At 36.9% G+C, this 22644-nt stretch overlaps 2 long non-coding RNA genes across 4 annotated transcripts in view; one reads left to right on the top strand and one right to left on the bottom strand.

Moving 5' to 3' along the window:
* The window catches only part of LOC102016648, a 32803-nt gene extending 30938 nt beyond the window's left edge, over nucleotides 1-1865 (bottom strand). Inside the window, exon 1 of the long non-coding RNA XR_262414.2 lies at nucleotides 1803-1865. This is a non-coding gene — a long non-coding RNA (uncharacterized LOC102016648). The remainder of the gene's footprint in view (nucleotides 1-1802) is intronic.
* A 939-nt stretch (nucleotides 1866-2804) lies between these two features.
* On the top strand, nucleotides 2805-22430 carry LOC102016433. 3 transcript variants are annotated; one of them, XR_262413.2, is made up of 6 exons: nucleotides 2805-2833; nucleotides 12182-12234; nucleotides 14155-14244; nucleotides 16725-16809; nucleotides 19366-19510; nucleotides 22256-22430. It is a non-coding gene; the product is annotated as an uncharacterized LOC102016433 (long non-coding RNA). The 3 variants fall into 3 exon arrangements; XR_001235706.1 differs by lacking the exon at nucleotides 19366-19510; XR_001235705.1 differs by lacking the exons at nucleotides 19366-19510; nucleotides 22256-22430 and having other exon boundaries at nucleotides 16725-17139.
* The last annotated feature ends 214 nt before the right edge of the window (nucleotides 22431-22644 follow it).

The raw sequence follows: 22644 nt of genomic DNA, 5'->3' as shown, positions 1-22644 counted from the left end.
CTTTGCAGTACCCAGGTCCTCATGCACACTAGGAAAGGGTCTACCACCATGCTACACCCCTTAGCTCAGGAAATATACTGTAAACAAAGGTAAATATTTGACTGGTTGAATTTATTTTGTGAGCAAAGAGGAATCTGTCCTTGATAATAAGAAAGTAGCGAAGGGAAAGCTAAGTCTCACAGTACTGTGCAGGGCCATCTCCCTTGGGAAGGCCACAGCTGGGCTGACCCAATCGTGACCATTTGGGCCATGAGGATTATACCAGGAGTTCAGCCAGGAGTTGCAGAAACTTGATTTATCTGCCAGCCTAGGTGGTTATGCTGCATGGGTGGATGGCGCGCTGCCATGTCAAAGTAGCCTTTGGGAAAGTGGGGCAACCTCCTCTGCTCAGAGTTGAGAGTAGAAGGCTAAAATGTGGAGAATCACAAACATCGTAGCATCAAACCTCTTCCTTATGACAGGGTATTAAACAGCATAGCTGAGCTCTCTCAAGTGCTTGCCGGGTTACTGGGGACCATAAATACTTGCTGGGTGCTGCATGTTGCTAGTCCATTTTAACACAGTGCATACTTATGTTGATGACATAATAACACATAATAAACAGCCCACTGGGGAAAAGTGCAACTGGTTTGCTGATGTTGGCTTTAGGCTCTCAGAATGAGGAATGAGATGAGAGGTCTAGAATTTGCACACTGATGAGAACAGTTCCCAGGTAGCCTGGGCACACTTTTTTGGATGTACAGAAATGAACTGACATAGGATTTAGTATCATGCAATAAATATTTACAAATTAACTTACTATTTTTTCTGATTATAAACTAATAATGCTCTCTCTATAAAACACTGCTATTCTAAAAGGAGAAAGGAGGGGCTGGGGATTTAGCTCAGCGGCAAAAAAGCCTGCCTGGCAAGCGCAAGGTCGTGAGTTCGGTTCCTGGTACCGGAGAAAAAAAAACCAAAAAAAAATCTAAAAGGAGAAAGGAAAGATAATATTCATATTCATGATTCTACAGCATAGAGACAAATAATATTAAAATAATGATAAGCTACCTTTGAACAACATATCATTTTTTATATAACTAGAATCACGCTATGTACCAACTTGTTTGGTCAATAATTGTTTTTACTGTGCATATCTATTTCTTATTCAAACAATCTATTCACTAAATTTTTAAATAAGTAAGCAAAACATTTTAAATATGTGAACAGCCTGACACAGAATCTCCCTTTCTGAGCTTTTACTCTAGAGAAGAATTTAAACTATGTAGGTGAAGGTTTAATAAGCCTATAAATGACTGCCGTAGATGTGTTTGTCACTCATATGTATGATGAATGGTTTAATCACCATATGTGAGGTGTGCCCTCCTCAGATTTGCTGTGGTACAAGCACATTACTCACCTGATATAAAATATAATAAATAATGAAATAGTTACTATGTTAATAAATTCTCTGATTTCATCTTACTTTTAACTATCTTGTTTATACTGCAGTGCGGGGGAACAAATCCAGGGTTTCATGTTCTCTAAACAAATGATTTACTGCTGAATTATACCCCCAGCCCTATTTGCTGAGTTTAAAAGCAATTGATAATTATAGTATCAATGTAGCCTATGTCACAGGCCAGGTGGCATCCCAGGGCCTTATATCTATTAATTTGCTGAATTCTCACAACAATCCTGTGAGGTGATTCTAGTTGCATTTTTATTTTATTAAGGCAGAGAATGATACCCATAGCGGTTAAGTGTATGGTCAGGATGATATGTCTTGATATCTGAAAAATATGAAAAGCAGGTGAACTCACCTTTAAACTAGGCAATCGGGCTCCAGAACCTGCACATCTCCTTGTGATACTGCGTGTCCCACCTTAGTTGACATACAAAGCTTCACACTGTGGTTGCTCGTCTCCAAGGTGACGTTCACTCCCTGGAATCCATTCCTTTGTGTGGTCTCCTCCTTTGAGTCAGGATCAGAATACTGAGGAAGGGACAGCATGTAACAGCTGCAGCTAGGTGAGGAAAGACACGGCAGCTTCTCTTTTGGACTCCTGGACAGCACTTACCTTGGGGAAGTCAGCTGCCACATGGTCACTTCAGGAGGATTGTGGGGAGGTCCCAGCTTACCACTGCCACACAAGACTTCCTGAGAGTAGATCCTGCAGACCCAATTAAGCCTTCCAGGAACTCCAGCCCTGGTCATCACATCCAGAACCACGAAATTAAGCTGCCCTGAAGTCCTGACTGATGGGATTGTGTAGAGAGAAAAGACATACCTATATCTATGCTATCAGACAGAGGGAGAATTTGTCACTCTGCTCTAGTATGCATTTGGAACATTCTAAAAAACGCATATGATGGAGACTTGGCCCAGACTGGGGTGCCCCTGGGAGGAGATGGAGCCCGCCAGGAAGCGAGGCCCCTCAGGAGGCTGTTAGTCCCCGAGTGTGTCCCTCACAGTGGGCCACAGACCCTCGTCTTCCCTTTCTCTTTTCACATCCTGTCCCTGAGCAGAGCAGCTCTACTCTAGCACACAGTCCCTGCACTGATTCGCTCCTCACCTCAGACTCAGGAGAAATGGATTCATCCAAACAATGCTAAAGCTTAAAGCCAAAATGAATCCTTTCTCTTATAAGTTGATTTATCCCAAATATTTATTTATTACAGGACTAAGAAGCTAACTGATACACAGAGCAATTAGATAACAAATACAGAAATACTCAGAAAAACAAGAGGAAAAATGATCACTTCAAATTTCCCAATTCCAGGCTGGGAATGATAGTACACACCTGTAATCTCAAGAAGAGATTTTGGAAGCTGGTAACTTGGTAACAGACTGGTAACTTGGTGACTTGGCAAGGTCCTGTATTAAAAACTTATATATATTTTAAAAAGAATGTAGCTCAGTGTGAAGGCCCTGGATTCAATCCCTGATACTGGAATAAAACCCCACAATTTCAAAATAAATTCATTACAAATTCGATACAATCACTTCCTTTAAAGCTTAAATATACTCAAACTAAGTATCCATATTATTAAAAAAGTAAAAACAAGATACTTTTCCCACTTACTGTGTAAATCACTTCCAGATAAGTTATTTATACCTTTAGAAAACATTTTCTGAAATACAAATGTAATGGCTCCATAATATACCAAATGGATGACCCACAGTTGAGTCATACTTTTGGACATTTAAATTGTTTGTCTATTTCTGTTATTATGAAACATTACCACAGTAAATATATTTGTTTTGTTTTGTTTTGTTTTTAATTTTTTTTTATTTTGAATGAGACATCAGAGGCAACAGTTTGGAGCACAGGCTTTGACCTCACTGTGCAGACACAAATTCTCGTTTTGCCCCTCCCTAACTCTTCAACTTTTTTAGCAAGCTCCTGGTGTACCAGTCTTTTCTTTATCTATAAAACAAAGAATGCAGCGTTTTTACTGGCATATTTATTATTCTTTTTACTGTGGTAAAATGCACATAATGCAACATTTGCTATTTTAAATGTGTACTTCAGTGCCACTCACTGCATTCACATTGCTGTGTAAACAGCACCACCTTCTTCTCCAGAACTTTTTCATTACTTTCAACTAAAACTCTACCGAAAAGACAGCTCCCTATTCTCCGCTTCTACCACGCTCTTTGCAGCAGCAATTCTACTCTTTGTCTTTATGGATTTTACTGTTCTTAGGTACTTTTTTCTTTTTGTCTGGATTATTTGACATAGTGTAGTGTCAATCCTTTTTAAAGCTGAATAATGTGCCCTTCTATGTATCCTATTAATTCCCTCCTTCAACAGTAGAACAAGTTGTTTCCACATTTTGGCCAAAATGAATCATGCTACTATGGTCATCAGTGTGAAAATCTGCTTTCATCCCTACTTCGATTCTCCAATATATGAACTTAGACATGGACTTGTTGGGTGGCAGAGTATTTTTTGAGTTTAATTTTTTGAGGGACCACCACACCATCTTTCGTGGTGGCTGCACAACTTTACGGCAGTGGACAAGGATTCTAATTTCTCTTTATCTTCACTAACATTTGTTATTTACTTTTTGATAACACAGTCCTAGCTGGTAGAAAGCAGTATCTGGTTGTGGCTTTGATTGGCATTTCCCTAATGATTCACAGTGTTGAGCACCTTTTTCTATGCTCCTTCGTCATTTGTCTCCCTTCCTTGGGGATCCAGGTATTCAAGTCTCCTTTTGACCATCATCTCTATCCTGGAAGTATTATCTGCCTTTTTCTTCAACATCTTGTTTTTCTCCAGTTTTCTTTCCACTTCTTTGGCAATATCTTGTAAAGTACTTTTCTGGCTCATCCAACCTCTTTTCCCATTCACGTTCTTCATTTTCCTCATACTAATTTTGCACATGCCTCCTACTCAGGGACACTCGTGGCTGGTGTAAGGCTTAAGGAACTGCTTCTCAATTAAGAAATCAAATATTCAATTAACACATTATTTTAAAAATGAAACAAAGACATATGGCTACAATAACAAAGAAGTAGAAAAGGAAAAACTGAATAGAAAGAAATATTCTGATAATCAAAAGAAGTTATGACAGGAAAACCGAACTGAAGTGAAACCAAATGGGACTACTAGAAAAAATATTAAAGGATGTTAGATTTAACCCCCAAAATCTTACTAATTGCGTTAAATTTTAATGGACTAAATGCTTCAGATAAAAAGTCTATCTGGCTGTATGAAAAAGCAAGATCATACTTTATGCTATCTCTAAGAGACATTTAAAGTACAAAATGGCAAACTAAGGTAAAATTGTAGAAAAAGCTATACCATACAAACAACAATTACAGGAAACTGGAGTGGCGCACTGTTTCTGGGCTGTGGTGAGTCACAGCATCACTGTGGAAGGTGCCGTGGAGCTCAGCAGCCAGAAAGCAAGGACAGCAAGCCAGCAAGAAAGGGCAGGCAGGAAGGCTCGCTCCATTGGATCTGGTTCCGTCACAGCCCAGCCTATTGGGCGGTGCTGTCTGTATGCAAAGCAGGTCTCCTCTGCTCCTTTTGCTGTCCCACATGCAAATCACCTCTGGAGACTTCCTCACAGACACACCCAGAATTGAGGGGTGCTTATTGCCTAGGCTCTCTCAGTCCAATCAAACTTACTGCCAAGTCTAGCCATCACAGCTGGGAAGTGAAAGAAAAAAAAAAAAAGAAAGGCGCAGAGTCGCATAGTACACTTTGAGGCCCATTTCCAATGCTCTAAACACCTTCCTTGAGGTCCCACCTTGGGAAGCCTCCACTACCTCCCAAGAGAGCCTCCCTCCGGAGAAAGCATTTACCACATGGACCTTTGGGTACATCGAAGATCCAAGTGACAGCACCCTTAGAATATAAATACAAACATAAATCTTCATGACCTTGGAATGAGTAATCAGTATTTTAGATATGGCGTCAAAGCACAAATAACAATTGGTAAATTGTGATTCCTAAATTCTTATGTTGAAGCTTGTCCTCAATGTGGCAATATTTGAACGTGGAGCATTTGGAAGATAATTAGTTTTAAATAAGCCTATGCAGAGGGCTTATAATGAGATTAGTAAACATACAAGAATAGACACCAGCCGGTCTCCCCTCTACACTCACCATTACAATACAGTGGGAAGACAGCTGTGTGTAAGCCAGAGTTCTCACTTGTAACTGAATCAGCTGCTACTTCACTCTCAGACTCTGCAGCCTACAGAACTATGAAGAGCATATTCCTGTTGTCTAGAACACCTGGCCTGTGGCAGCCTGAACAGACTAATTTATTTGACATAATCAAATAATTATGAAAACATTTGTACTCCAACTAACACTACCAAAAACTAGGATGAAGTCTAAAGAGTGCTACAGAAGTCTGCACATCATGTGTTGCTAATACCTATGAAAAAATCTATTACTGTCTTTTAATAAAAAGGATACATATGGGCAATTTAAGGGCTAAGTGACACTCTATCTCAAAAATAAGAACTTGAAACAAAATAAAAAGGGCTTGAGATATAATTCTTTACGCAAATATTTATACAAATATTTCAGTTATTTGGTTTTACTTATTTTTGTTCCAGGGCTACATACTGTCCCAAGCACTGAAACAAAAAGAAATAATTTCAGGGGCTGAGCAGCACAGTGCCTGCCTGGCAAACATGACATTGTGAGTTCGATTCCTGGTACCAGAAAAAAAAAATCAAAAATAAATAATCTGAATAAATAAAATATGTTGATGCTAAACATGGTAGATTTAGGAAATAAAAAGTACTCATGTAACTTCAGAAGTAATTAATATAGTCTAATTTATAAATATTATTTAATGACCAGTACTGTTTCTTTTTCATTTAACTGTCATGCTATCTCCTTAATGACTTAGCACAAACTTTCTTTCTATAAATTCTTATTCCACTTCTAATGATGACATGGTGATAGGACGAGAATAGAGTGATAGAAGAGCCGGTTGTGATTGTAGTACTACCCACACTGAAGACATCACTTGTTTAGCAAGTTAGAATTTCCCAGAAATGTTTGCTTGTCTTGTAGGACACTCACAGACCAGGTTGCTCACAATCCGAGGTTTGACTAGAGTGCTCAGTCATTAAGGAGATAGCATGACAGTTAAATGAAAAGCAAACAGTATTAGTCATTAAATAAAGGAAAGTGAAAATATATTTTCATTGTTACTCTTACTAATTGATCTAGACATTTCTAAATATTTGTTCCAAAAGAGGTCAAAGTTATTACCATCCTTATTTAAATTCCTACAAATAATATCAATGTAAGAGCAGTTAGTAGATAGGTACTCAAACACACCCCTTTATAGATAGCTTAGACATTTTAAAAGAAAACCATAAATGTTAATAATAAGAAACTTCTGAGCTTCTTTAGGCATCTGTAGATAAGAAAATTATCAAAATATGGCCATTAAAATTATTCTTTTTCATTGAATTGACACAAAATTCCCACTGATGCTGAAACACCCACTATATGGTCGGAAATTTCCTCAAATTGCTAAATACTATAAGAGATGAATCATGATATGACAACTAATTTGTATTAAGAAGATCTTTAAAGAAAACAAGAAAATAGAGGTGCACATTCACATAGATTTCCATTTCTTCAGCCATGCAATTGCTTTAAAAGTAGCAATAACATTGTAAGTAGTTAAATATTCGATAAAATTGAACCCAGGAGCAATGCTGTAAGTTATGTTATCATGTGCTTTTGAATAAGCCGCTTCTGAAAGGTTCAGGACTATTTTAATTTCTCTCAAAATTACTGTAGAAAAAGTTTCTAATGCTTGAGAATGTAAGATGAGAACTATATGTATCTCATCAATATTACATTTCCATATTTTAATTGCTCTATGATTCCCTAGCTGTTTTACTTTTAGCATCAATAACAATATTTATTTTCTAATTAAATTCAGAATTTAGAAGACACTCAAACACAATAAGTGCAAGAATATAGCTCTTCAGGGTTTTGCAAATGTTCAAAATCTTTCCTTTTGCAGTCTTTTTTTTTTTTTTTTTTTGGTTTTTCTCCGGTACCAGAAACCGAACTCACGACCTTGCTCTTGCCAGGTAGGTGCTTTGCCGCTGAGCTAAATCCCCAGCCCCAAAATCTTTCCTTTTGTTAAACTTATCAGTCAGCATCTAGAACAAAATTTAAGAATCACACAACTGGAAAAAATTTGATCATTCCATGAAATGTTGGAAAATTGTTAACATTTTTGCAACATACATTAGGAGAACACAGGAAAATATGTTCTGCATTCATATTTTTCACCGTTGTTTCCAGATGTGTGACTGTACCTCACAGACTCGGGCTTGGAACAGTTTTTATAAGTGTCAGTCATTCTTGACAGTTCTCAGGAAGCTGAAGAAATTCAGAAGCAAAACTTTATTACTTAATAAATAGAACTGTAAGACAACTTCCAGCCACTAGCACGAAAAGGGCAATAGATAAGAACAAAGCCATGAAAATCAGGCCAGGAGGGCATCAGGAAGCATTATCACTTCCTTGTTTTCTCTTTTACTGGAGAACAGTATTTAGACTGTAAATGCACCGTAAGATTGAAGGCTCAGCCACAGTGGCGAATTAAAGTGGAACCTTCACGAACAGCTGGCATTTTTTTAAAAAGTAATAATTATGTGTATGTTTTTGTAAAATCTTCTTATGTCAGATTCTGTTGAACCAACTCATATGGTGGACTTTGCACCAACAGCGGTATAAAGGAGAATATTGAATCAAAGAAGCAGTTGAATATAAATAAGAGACTCTGAAGGCTCATGTCAAATAACTACATGGTAGACAACTCATTAGAAAAGAGACCTAGGGATATCTCATTGCCTTACAACATTCTTTTTATTACACTTTTTATCAGTTGATCCCCTTATTCATTTACCTATTCCTCAAGTGTTTTTATCTTACATATCCAGTTAGGTGGGAAAATGCATTCCCTTCCTAATTAGTTTATTTAAAACACAAATCAATGGAATGAGCAGAAAGATATTTATATTTCAACTGTTACTCTCATTGCTTAATGTCCATAGCCATGGAAACTCTGATAGTAATAATCAGTGTTGAGCATCTTTCATATTCAATGAGCACATCTATATGCATGCTTAGATTAGACAGTATTTTATGGAACTGTTCTTTAATTCCAGTCTTTGTTCCCAAATTTTTCCACAACCATTTCTAATTAAATTTAGTAAGAGGCTTTATCTTATCTTTTGAATTTTGTACTAGATTTAAAATTGAATGATCATATGCTAGCTTTTATAGTGATCCTAAAAATCCCTTATTTAAGGTAATTTGGTTAAAATAATTTTGGTTTAGATATTTTGTTTGTTCCAAATCAGTTATTCGACTTCATGTGAGCATAGATACTTTCTTCTCTACTAATACATCTATGAAATATATATTAAGTGATTTCTTCACAAGCAGATTTCAAGCTGAAATCTCAACCTCATCATATAAATCCTCAAATACTCTTAAATAGTACTTAGAGAACTTTCAAAGCTCCTTGATGGCTTCTTTGTGAAGAAAGTAGTACTTCACTTCAAACACTGTTCTTGAGCTCATTTACATATTTTATAAAAGAATAGCAGAGGGAGAGAAGACTGCTGCTTGTATCTCAGTGGAGATCCCCAATGTGCCTTTGGTTTTCCGACAGCCTCAAGTGAGGTTGAAACCTATTCCGTGTGTCAGACCAATACAAAATGAACAACATCCGCACTCCAGCTGAGGGTTAAAAGCTCACTGGAAAGCACAGGTTTATCAAAAGTGATAGGCATATGATCTGCAATGCTAGACTGTAACATTTAATAAGACTTTGTTAGTAAGATATGATTCTATAACATGACATTTTCAGTAGTTCCTACAGTATAAACTACCACAGGCTCTTTAGAAACTGAACATTTGTTTAGACAGAAGAGAGTTTTTCTTGAACACCTAAAGTCCTAGGGTTATGAAAATAAGTTTAGTGGAGGGTATAAATCTATATCTCTGATTCAAAACCCAGTAAGCAATTGTCTGGATATACACGTTCAGAATGGCCTTTAATGAACTTCTCCCTTGCTTGACATTTCTAGGCAGAAATTACAATAAAATTTGATTTAAATAATAAATTTTAAAATCCTTATAATTTGTTTCTTTTCATCCACATCGAGTTTGCCCATCATTTTTCCAAAAATCTATTTCCAAATTTTGTCCATCTAAAAAAAACAATCTTGTAAATGAAGGAGATAAAAATTTCCAATAAAGATCACTTGAACATTAAAGCTGTCAGAACAACATAAGGGTAGCTGGAGAGCTTGATTAATTAATGCTTGCAACTGGGATCAAATTCTATAGGTCAGCTTTTCCAAATATTTCAGGCTTGATGAGAAATTAAGACTACTAATAAATGAAGAGTGAGTGACATTAAATTAATGATGACTTTAAAGCTTCTGGGGTATTGAACTCATCAGTTGAGTTTATCCTTAATAAGAAAAACAGCAAAGAGGAATCCATGCAATTAGAAGCAGACTATTTGCAAGAAAGCCAGCTATTGACAAAAACAGTCATGGGATGCTTTCTCTGTAGTTAGGCACCTTGCTTGATTAATTAAAAAAAAAAAAAAAACACTACTTGAAAAAAGATAGTATGTCAAGGTTATAAAAACATATTTTGAATTATTTTAGTAATGTTCATGATAGTTATTAAGTATTAGAAAAGCACCTACAACCATCTGCAAACAAAGTAAACATGAAGCAAAAGAAAGGACTTAGTATTACCTTGATTTAAGAGAACACTGTATTTAGTAAACATTGTTAAGAATGGGAATTACAGTTGAATCTAAAACCTGCGACATTGCCTAGGTGTTGCTGGGACATTACAGGTGACTTCGTACCAAATCAGTCACAACTGTTAATTACACTCCTCATTTCCCCACATCCCAATACACATTTTGCTCCAGAAAATCTAATCATTCCATTTCCTCTTATTTGTCTTCATTTTTATTTTATCTAAGTTAAATCCATGTTTGGCCCTTAGTTTAAATGGTATTTCTCTTATAACACTTACCTCACTTTCCCTTTGGTTAAGAATATCCGTATGAATTTCTGTACCACTCCGTATATTCCATCACAATCTTTTCCATCTTTTCCAGAAAGGTCTTTTCTACTACTTAAAAAGAATTGTCCCTGCTTGTGTACTTTCTTAGGCCCACAATCCCACAGAGTTCTCAGTAAATATTTACTGAGTATATGAATGGATTCAAAAGTCTTGTAAGCTTCTTTGCTTAGAATATTTAGAAGTTGTAGTTAAGAAGTAAGTCTAGACTAGCTTGTAGGAGGTTTACATATATGTACTCGTATTTCATAATAGCTATGAACACAACATCCTTGAATCACCTCTCCAAGTATCAACAGAAATGTTGTTAAAACATCCAAGTCCTTGGATTCTTCCCAATGACTTAAAAAGTAGAATTTCTGGAAATAGAATTATGTGATTCTTAAGTACAATAAAAACAAGAAACCCCAGCGAAGCAAAATCACGGTAATGGTGGGCTTCGGTTCATTCTGGTTTGTAGGACTGTATCTATCCATAGAACAGACTGACATGTTCACTAATGTGTATCAACACCAAATGGAGTGCCAGGGATGTTTTTCTTATTTGTACGTCATTTTCAAAAGTACTAAAATAAAATACCCTACTAATGTGCTAGTCAGGAAGGATAAGCTTCAGATTAAGTGTTGTGAAACATTGTGATGAGATGTTACAGATGTGAAATAAGATCAAGAGCAAGTCTAAGGCCAAGCCTCACAGCTATGACAATGTTTTCATTATTGGTGAAGAAGGACTCTTTAATGTCCCTTTATTTTCACTTTTAAAACACCGCAGTCTCAAAATCTATTCTTTCTACCTGTCTGAAACATTGTACAATTTGATCAGTGTCTCCTTCTCTCTCTGTCCCCATCCCCCTCAGACTTGTCTAACCATGATTCTCCTCTCTATTTGAGTTCAAAGAGTTTTAGATGCTATATAAGTGAGTTCCTGGGGTAGTTTTCTCTTTGTGCTTGACTTATTTCACTTAGCACAATGACCCCCAAATTCATTCATGTTTTGCATCTGACAGGAAGTCTTCCTCTTCCCAGGACTGGATGGTATTCCACAATGCATGAATGTCACCTTTTCTATCCATTTATCTGCTGCTGTATATTGTACTCCTGCACAACACAGTGACTGTCATAAAAGCCAATATTACACTATTTATGTATTACTAAGTACCTGGGAACATCCACTGCAATGCCTCACCTTAAATTACCATAGAAAAATGAGATAATGGGCATATTAATTAGTTTGATTCAATCATGGCACATTATATACATATACCAGAACATCATAACATATACCACCAATGTCCTGAATTATGATTTGTCAATTAAAATGACAGAAAACACAGTCTTCTCTGTTTCACTCCCAGTTTGTCTTTGATTAATGCCTAATTAAACTGTGTTATCTAAAAGTCATTGCTGGAGATTATTTGTCTTCTCAGTTGTGGGCCCACACAAATTATTTTAGAGAGAAATTGGACAGTAAATAAACTTACAGTCAGGGTACATGTAAATGTTAGTTTTTCTGAACAACATGATTTATTTCTAGATCTTTGTGAAAATATTAATAGTGTTTATTTTTGTTCTCAACAGTGCCCCAGTTCAAGGAGTAATTTATATGACTTCCAGTTTTCAACAGCTTTAATGTAAGTCTGTAAAAGCTTTTCCATTTTTTTATTTCATTGGCAAATGTCTTGGCTTGTATTAAACTTTTGAAAAACAATTGTTACTAAATTAATAGCAAAAATTATTTTTGAAGAAATATAATCTCAGAGGACAACTACATCAGCCATAAAAAACAAACTATAGAAAAAGTGTAATATGATATTGCTAGCTGGCATCAAACCCACTCAAAATCCTTTGCTGTATCCTCTGTCAACTCCATTTCCTTTGCTTCCCAGATGTGCAAAATGTAATAGGGGCAGTGTATGGACGATTAGATTACATAGCAGATTTCTAACTTGTGTCACTGGGGAAATGAAATTACTTTTCACCTCAGGTTTTAATACTGCAGAAAATTTAATAGCAAGAAAACAGAAAAAAACAAAAAAATAATTCCAAACAATGAGAGAAAGTTTCCGGGTAACACTACATCCAGCTGCCTTTTTCTTGCTAAAGGGAGGAAGAAATATAAATTCTCCTGCATGGTAACTTCAGAGGTCATTTACAGAGGCCATTTGTTGATATTTTGGAGATTGTACTTTCAGCTTCTCCTGACACCCAAGAATAGTCATTCCTCAAGAATTTGCACAGGGGGCTGGGGATTTAGCTCAGCGGCACAGTGCCTTCCTGGCAAGCACAAGGTCGTGAGTTCGATTCCCGGTACCAGAAAAGAAAAAAAAACAAAGAATTTGCACAGGTATGTAAATTGAGAGGCACCTGCAATCATTCTTCCTGACTGTTAGAACCTGGACTCATTAAGGTACAGTTTGAGATGTAAGAGCTTCATTTAAAATGCATTTATTTTGGTTAATGCACCTAAATATGAATAATTATACTAAATGTAACTATATGTAAATATTGAAAGTTAAGCATGTATCACTTCTTCACCAATTGGTATTATCTGTTTTATCTACTTTGAAAGTGTACCACTTCAAATTTTATTGTTTCCATATTTTGCCAGGAAGGGTTGATTATAAAACATAAAACCCAATTCTAGGTATACATTTGGATCAATTCTTTTTTATTTCCTTCATGTTTGTTGTTCTTCATGTATTATTCATATATTTGAACACATTATACTGCATATATTATTCATATACAGTAGTTGGACTTCATATATTATTGGCTCATTTAGGTTTTATTAGCATACCTATTAAATAGGGTTTCGATGCTGCAAAGGAAAACATTATTAACCTTTAACAACTATACACTTCTCCACCTCTCTATCAACTTCCTGATTACTTTTTCTAAAACGTACAAAATCTGCCCATAAAGAAGACCTACAGGCTACCTTTCCATGTTGTATTGGGAAGCTGAGCACTAAATTTCATCTTCAAAACAAATACCTCAAACAATGTTCCAAACAAGGATGAGCAGGACTAGGAACCACATGGCCACTATGTCCCTAATCATACTCTATTCACGGCTAGTGTCCTTGCACATGCGTGAGCCAAGAAGGGGTGGGAGGAAGTGTGACAAATCTAGAGCAGATATCTGGTCAAAAAGATCAGCCAGGCCAAAATGCAAGGACAATGAATTGAATACTGTTGAAGGGAAATTAGAGATGAACGTTGTTCTGCAAAGTATGATTTCTGATATGGATAATAGGTACAGTTTAAAAGTATTTGCAAGCCAAAATCCAAACATAATACAGTAACAAAAAGCAAAAACTCTTTTGTTCGTATTCAGCTATTCACTGTCAGCTTAGTGCCCGCTGTAGGACATGTACATGTATAGGAAAATGACTTCAGTTGGTATAATTTCTCTTTCTGCATTCTGTCATCAACAGCTGTAAAGGTAAAATTCCAGTGTTCACTACCCAAGTGTATTGTGAGTTCCTACTCAAACAACTGTTTCTGAGATGGGGCAAGGTATTCATTTTTGTTTGTTTGTTTTGATCCCAGGAATCAAACTCAACCCCTTGCACTTGCCAGCAGGCACATCTGCCACTGAGCTACCTCCCCAGCCTGGTATATGGTGTTAAAAAATTACAGGTATGTTTTCCACCCTGTGATACTCCAATCTACATAGAAAATCAGGAATGTAATCAAATAAACACAAGTCTGTGTGCTTGTTTAGTGTATGGCACTTACTAGAGTTCTAGGGGAACAGAAAGGAAGAAGTGAGTGTCTGCTGATTACGGGAAGATGCTTTGGGCTTTGACTGGACTGACAGGAGTTCTCTTAGGCATGGATAAGTAGAAGGGAATGGAATTATTGGCTAAGAGAACTGATGCTCAGTGATGCTATGGCTTAAAGTGCTTGGAACCTTCAAACTAAGCCACTGAGTTTTCAATGAGATTGTGAAGTAGAACGAAATGGTTCCATATTACATGGCTGATTAATATTATCACCAAGCCTACCTCTGATGATTTTCATTACTCATGTACCTTAAAGCATGCAGACATAAATGCTAAATTTTCTTTCCATTTAACATGTGTAATTATCATAAACTCTTAAAAAAGTCATAATGATAAAGCTTAGGGAAAATTAATCAGATGGCCACAAAGAGCCTTTATTTTTCCTCTAGTTCAAAGTCCACACAGTACAGAAATTTCTACTACACAGTATTTTCTAGGCAGCTGAGACATCTCCTTACATGAATTTAATGAAGTATGTGTGTCTAGAATTGAGATTTATTCTTAGACAACCCTAATCTCTGAAGAGTTTCCCCTGAATTTAGTTCAAATCTGCCTCCAAGTGATCCCTGTTTATTGGTTTTAAAGTCTTTCTTCTAGAATCATATAATTTAATATTTTACATAAAAATTCTTAAATGTTTTGAAAACGTATGTTATTTTTCTTCTCTTATTCATATGCCAGACTAAATAATGTGTATTTATTGAGGTTTCCAAAATGCTGATGATCAACTCTTTTTCCTCAGTCCTACTACTTCACATAGAACCTTCATCTCTGACGGCCATCTTCTTTATGCTTGTGGCATGGTCACCAGTGAGGAAGGAAAAGGGAGACAAACATGTCAATACAAAATTTTCTCTAAGACTAGAAAATTAATACAAGCCGTGCACCTTCTATAATATAGATGAGAAATATTTAAAATATTTAAGTACAAAGTGCAATCAACATACACTGTAAATGTTGAAATTTTAAAAATCTTGGCATCATTCTTGACATTTTCTGAAGTCCTCTTACATAAACATAAGATCTGATTGCTAATACAGTGAATGCTGCTGCTGTGTGTCAGTTATTTTCACTGGTCTGTGCTGTGTATTGCAGAGAGCTATAGCCATGAAAAAAGTCTTCCTTGATATCTCAGTATTAACGGGGCTACTTTGTTTACACAATTCAATATTTTTCTTTAGTGTGCTGTGACCTATGCTTTACTGTCAGCTCCTTTTTTACTTTTCTGTATTCACTTGTGTTTTTTCTTACTTTCTGCGTTCCAAGCTATTATCCTTCTTGCATACAAAATGATCTCCTCAACATCATATCACTTGTGAACTTGTAAGTGATCCACAACCAAACCATGTACCTGTGTCCGAGGGAGTACTTTAACATGGAACCTGATAGATTACATTTAAATAAAATGAGTCTTGTTAAATCTCTCATGTACAAGCATCACATGACACTAGCAGAATTAAAACTTGAAAATCAGAGAGTTGTTTTTAAAAAAACATAATTATTGAATGGAAATATGATTCTCTAATAACAGAGCTTCTGCTTATTGTGGAGAACAGCCACCATGAAAGTAAAAATTCATAATAATATGAATTCATATTATTCTTCATATTATTCTTCTTCCTTTATGTTTTTCAATTTGAAAGAGATGCAGAAAGTAAAGGTCAAATAATCAGTAAAATTTATAACATTATTCGGTTGATAAATACAGATTTAAAGTGGAAGATAGCACCAATAAAAGAAAGAATGTTGAAAATAATTTTATTATTTTGGGATTCTAATCTATAATAAAATTCTTCCCCATCCAAGTTCAGAACCTGCCGAAAAATAAACAAAGGATCAAGTAGATTGTGGAGGACTGTCAAAAACAAGCATCAGCCTTCGCATTCACCCTCATTAAAAAATTCCTCCCACAATGACTTCAGGACCTTGCTCTGCACTTGCTTTACCTGAGTGATGTTAGCTAATCCAAGTGGATCAGAAGCATTGTCAAAGGGAACCTAGCTGACTCAAAGAACAGGAGAGATTTTGACTAATAAGTAACAGGAACACTGACGTAGGTCAGATGATAGAGTGCTGGAGAATGTAGATTAGGTGCAGAGACAGACAGACTTCCTCAAAGCAAGTTCTAGAGTTAGATAGTATTATCTACTTATTTATGGATCTTGGCAATAGGAAGCTGCTCCTCACAGGTGCTGAATCCGCCTAGTGTAAAATTTACAATAGGAATGACAGGAACTGAATACGTTCTGGGCAGATAGGAGCACTCAAAAGAAGAAAAGAGGTACTTGCCTGTGAAAACTCTTATCTCTCATGAGATTATAAATTCTTCCCCAGGAGAGTCTGGACCCAAGAGGAATGGAGGAGACATGGAAAGAATGTCACCGTCAGTCTTGTTCCTCCTCAAGGGGACAGAGCAGAGGTAAAGATATTCCCAGCCTCCACGCCCACACTACCACCAAAGAGGCCACATTTCACCTGCAGTCAGATTGCCTAACCGTTGAGGAACTCATCTTACAACTTGAATTTTGATGAAATTTAATGTTTAAGATCTGTTTTATGTAATTAATTTCTTGTTCAGAAGTCTACTCAGTCTCTGACACAGAGTGGCTATATTGTATTGAATTGAATGGATGAATGCGTGTAACCTAACTATCACTATCAAATCCACACAGAATTATTTTAAGTATGAAAAAAATCTTTACTGTCAATTCTAACATATGTTAGCTGGGACAAATCAATTAAAAAGCAAGACAACACATTTTAAGTTTTTTTTTGTTTAAGTCCTAGATAAATTTACTTTCAAAATCACCTCCAACCTCTGTGCTCCACAAAGGGATGTATGGAATTTAATTACTATTAATTACTGTTATTATTTCCTGATGTTGCTTATCAGAATATTTCATTTTTATGCCAATTAGAGTATAATTATTAGGATAATGGACTTTACAAAAACCAATTATGCAAGGAGACTGGATGGGATTTATCTCTAGTAATTGAGTCTTAACAATTTAAGATCAAAATAAGTGAATCAAAATGAAAATGTAGAATCATTAACCCCCCCAGGCATCAACAATAAGGTTGATTTGCTCTTCTTTTCCAAATTAAGCTAATATTTTACAATGTCACATCAGTTGATATATACAGGCCCCTTTCACAGTGAGTAAAATTGTGTTTATCAACATATAACACAGCCCCAGGCCATGCAAATTCTGTAAAACTTTTCTTATCAGAGCTTACATTTGATCCAAACACCCACACAAGGACTCGAGAAATTCTCAGTTATAATATTTACTCGGAACTTACGGAATCCATCTGAGAGACAGAGGAAAAGAGATACACTTGTAGTATGACTCTCCCTTGCTAATAAGGCAGAGGTCGATCAATGAATACTAAGTTGTAGTTAGATAAGAGCAAGGAGTTTTGGTGACCTGCCATACGGTATAGTGACTGTAGACAGTGATTGTGTGTTGTACATTTCAAAGAGCTAGAAGAAAGGATTTGGACTGCTTTTAACATAAATGATAAATATTTGGAGACAGGTCTTTTTAACTAATTTGAATATTATACAACATATATATGCATTGTAACATCATTTAGTACCCCATAAACGTATGCATTTTGTGATTTTCTCTATCAACTAAACTGAATTGAAATTTATAACAAAAATAAAGTTAAATTATATCAAAATTATCATTGTCCATGCAGAGATTCTAGATTTAATCATGCAGCTCAGGAGCTAGTAAAGGATCTAACAGTGTTTTGACTGAGTAGCTACAGCATAAACCAAAAATATCCTACTGCACATGAAGCTGAAACATCAAACCTCCATATGATACAGTATAAGATATTCAAAGACTTAAGGATATTGGAATGTGAGAATAGGGTTAATATATAAGACCTACTTATCTGCCTTGGTAAAATCCCAGGGTTGGTCAGGAAAACATGCTTTTCTTCATGACTTTGAGGAATATATTTTTAAGAAGAGATTTGAAAATTTTGGTTAGTGTTCCATGTAGGGAAGCAATTAGTGTGAACTTCTGCCATTGAACTGAGATCTTTAAATGCATCAAGGATAATGGGTCCTGGTGTTGCAGGAACCAACCAGGGCCACATGAATGCCAAAGGCGAGGTGAACAGGGCTGTGGACAATGGGATCGAAGTACTGGTTAGAACAATTGACTCATAGTAACCTGCAGCTTTGGTGAGTGGGTCCTGGAGTCCCTGGAAGTGAAATAGATGGGCAGACTGTTAAATTCATAATCGATCGGTTTACACACAGAAATTCTAGGTCAAATAATAAAGATCTAATTTAAAACATCAAAAGTATCCTAAGTTCTCAAACCATTTTCAGACCAGCCTGCTTATAGACCCATAATCCTTTAGACAAAGGCGAGACCAAGACCTTTGTGGAAGGACATAAAACATGGTTAAAACTTGATCCTGTTACTTCCTCACCCAGCCTTCCCTAAGAGAACTCAGATCATTTAACCCAGCTGACCATACATTGTGGAAAAGGCAAGCAGCAGGTGTTCAGGAATTATTGGACAATGGTTGTGAAGTAACGCTAATTCCAGGAGACTCTAAGCATAAATGCCATCCAACCGTCAGAGCAGGGGCTGATTTATGGAGGTCAGCACACAGGTGAAATTTTACCGGAAGTCCATCTTGCAGTGAATCCAATAGTCCCCAGATCTATCCTGTGGTTATTTTTTCTGTTCTAGAATGCATAATTGGGATAAATGTATTCAGTAACTGCCAGAATTCCCACAGGAATTTCCAGACCTGTGGAGTAGGTCTATTATGCTAAGTTAAAGAGGAACTGCCTCTAGAAAACTACCTCAGAAAAAAAAGTTTTAACAAAGAAAAATAGTAGCATTACATTCCTATGAGAATCGTAGAGATAAAGCACCATCGTCAGTCTTTTTTTTTCTTTTTTTTTTGTTTTTTTTTTGTTTTGTTTTTTTCCCGGTACCAGGAATTGAACTCATGACACCATCATCAAAGTCCTGATGGATACAGGATGATGATTACCACATCTTTGTTCAACTTAACTCTTTTGCTTAAGTACCAAATAACATAATTTTGAAGAAGGACTATGGATCATCTTAAAAAGGAATCAGGTTGTAACTCCAATGATAACTTCTTTGTTGTTGTTGTTATTGTTGTTGTTCTGTCTTTTTGAGTCAAGGTTTCACAGTGTAGTTCAGGCTGAGAAACTCACTGTGTAGCCCAGGCTGGCCTCAAACTCAAAACAATCCTCCTGCCTCAACCTCCTGACTGCTACCATGCCCAGCCTGTAATTACAACTTCTATTCTAATGGTTGAGAAAACTTGAGTTTTCCCTGGTAATTGGTAGACAGTTATTTATATGTCTTCTTTTTTTTCCCTTTTGATATCTGATATTAAAAACCACCATAAGCCACTCCATTTCAGCTGTGCAGGCCAGCAATACAGGTTTACTGTGCTGCCTCAGGGAATTATAAATTCTGCAGCCCCTCACCGCCAACAATTTGGTCCCCTTGCTTGTCCACAAGACATCACACTATTCTCACTTTGACGATACTATGCTGGTTGGACTTAGTAAGGCAAGAAGGACACGCTACTTTAGACTCAATGGCAAGACATCTACCTGTCGGAGTTGGAAGATTCTGACAAAAATCTAGAGTTCTTCCACCTTCCAGCAAAGGGAAATGGGCCTAGCTCACAGATGATTCTGTGCTGCAGGTTAGTACCACCTAAAAGTAGAGATGTAGGACACTAGGGTCCCCTTTGGAGACACCTATGAAGGGAATGAGAGAACAGAAATCAACCCAACAGGCAAAACTTAGGGCAGTACACATGGATGTGCATTTGCATGAGATAAGCAAAAGTCTGATAATACACCACTTCCAGTTTGGTGGTGTAATTACGTCCTTAAAGACCAGACCAGGGGCTAGGGATTTAGCTCAGTGGCACAGTGCCTGCCTGGCATGCTCGAGGTCATAAGTTTGATTCCCGGTATTGGAAAAAAGAAAAAAAAGACCAGAGCAAGTTGACATAATGGAGTGCCAAACTGCTGTGACTCGCTTTCTTTTCTTAGATAATAGCCTTCAAAGAAATTAGTTTTTATCATTTATATTTATCTCATGAGCACCTAAAATTACAAAATATAATGTGCGAAATTCAGCCGTATGACCTCTTCTCACTTACAAAAGTTCCACACTAATTATAGAATGAAGAAGTGAGAAGTGGGGATGAATTACATAAAGTATGGGAACTTCACTTTGCTGGGACAGGAACATTTGGTGGTGGTGTTTTTGCCCTGTAAGTGTACTAAGTTTTAGCAAATTGTTTACCTAAAGTAACCTGATAAGCGAGCATGGTGTGGCATACCTATAAACCTTGTGCCCTGGGAGGCTGATGCAGGGGATCACAAGCTCAAACTCTTCAGGGCAACTTTGGTGCTTATCAAGACCCCATCTCAAAATACAAAATAATCACGAGCAAGAGCTGCAGCTCAGTGTGAAGGCTTTGGGTTCCGTTCCCAGCACCAAATGCTCATGATGTCAATAATTTATGTTATGCTAATGACATCTCAAAAAACTTCCATTTTAGAAATCATGCAAAGTGTGAAAATGTGCCTATCAGTTTCCTAGGGCTGCCATAACAAAATCTCATGAACTGAGTGGTTTCATAAGAGAAATTTATTTTTCTTTTCAGTTATGAAAGCTGAAAGTCCAAAGTCAGGGTGTCAGATGTCTGATTTCTCCTGAGATTTCCCTTCTCGGCTTGCACGATCCCCCACTCCCATTAATGACGTCTCCATGCGGCCTTTCTTCTGCACCAATGTCCCTGTGTCTCCTCTGATGGATCAGTTTCCTCTGTAAGGATGCCAGTCAGTTAGGATCCGAGTCCACCCAAAGACTGCCCTTTCTCTTAGGCATGCCTTTAAAATAGCACATTCTGAACTGCTGGAGGCTCTGAACACACCACATGAACACTGAAGGGACATTATTCAGCCCATAATAATGAGAATTTCCCTTGCATTTTCTCTGATTTGCATTTCTCTTGAGGATGGCCTGTCCAAGTGACCTTTGTATTTCCTGGCCCAAATAAAAAAAAAGGCATTTATTTTCCCCAAACACAGAGTTTATCATTGGACCTAGGCCTGTAGCATTCCAAGGCCTTTGCTCTTTTTAATTCCTGGTCTGTGCACCATGGAGAGAAAGTACAAGCATGAGAACAAAAGCACCAACTACAACAGTGATTGTGTGATCTGGTTGATAACCAAGGACTAGCAGTGGACAGCGCAAGTCAGAGAAAAAGCATGGAAACTAAAACCAGTAAACACACACCTCAAGAACACTTCTGTGACTGTAATTTTACACATCTGTAGTTAATGAATAGGTTCCAGGGACCTCGGCTGCTTCTTTGCTTGCCCTCACTCAGTGCATCCTTGGAGTCCTACGAGGTACACATCGCTGTGCTCCAACTCATTCATTGTTTGTGTTTGTTGTTTGTCTGTTCTTCTTGCAACAGTAGGAGGTCTCTATGTTGTTTTAAAGACAGCTTGGTAGATCTCACAAATCATGTGCTTTATTCACAGATGAGTAAAGCTTGTTTCTTGGTCAAAATGTTTTATGCTCTTTCCCCACCATGCAGCACCCAAGTCACATTTACAAACACATGGTAAAAAAGCCAGTTAATCACGGTACTGCCCAGTCCAATTCGCTCATTAGCATAGGGAGGGGGAATGTGATGCCATGTTATCTGTAGAGATTCCATTTCTTTCTTTAAGTAAAGAACCGTGTCTGTAGCATAGATATGATTACTAGTGATTAGCTATAAAACATTCACTTGGACAGTCTGTAATTAATTTCCAACAGAGTTGACTTTTGACCCTGATGAAAGAAGGGAGGTGCCAAGCGGAGCTGGAGGAGATGAAAAGCCTGAATCAGGGAAACGTCACAGTGCTTGGAGCGGACAACCTTAGGGCTCCTTGGCAGAAGCTGAAACCAGCTGAACTGCAATAGCCTCACCCTGAGAGACTATCAACTTCCTAACATCATACGTTAAATAATTTTTGATTGTTTTTGGTTATAAAACTAAATTGTGTCTAAAATAAATATTTGAGATAAATCTACTTACCGATAGATTTGTGGTCATCTTGAGGTATCATCCTGGAAATGTAAATTCACAAAATAATTTTATGGGGAGGAAAAAGAAGTACTCCATAAACTAGTGATCTTCCACGCTTTTCTGTCATGAGAGAACA

This window comes from Chinchilla lanigera, unplaced genomic scaffold, assembly GCF_000276665.1.
Source record: "Chinchilla lanigera isolate Chin_1 unplaced genomic scaffold, ChiLan1.0 scaffold00046, whole genome shotgun sequence".
Taxonomy (NCBI): Eukaryota; Metazoa; Chordata; class Mammalia; order Rodentia; family Chinchillidae; genus Chinchilla; species Chinchilla lanigera.
Note: the sequence above shows the minus strand (reverse complement) of the source record. Positions and strands in the feature narration are given on the sequence as shown.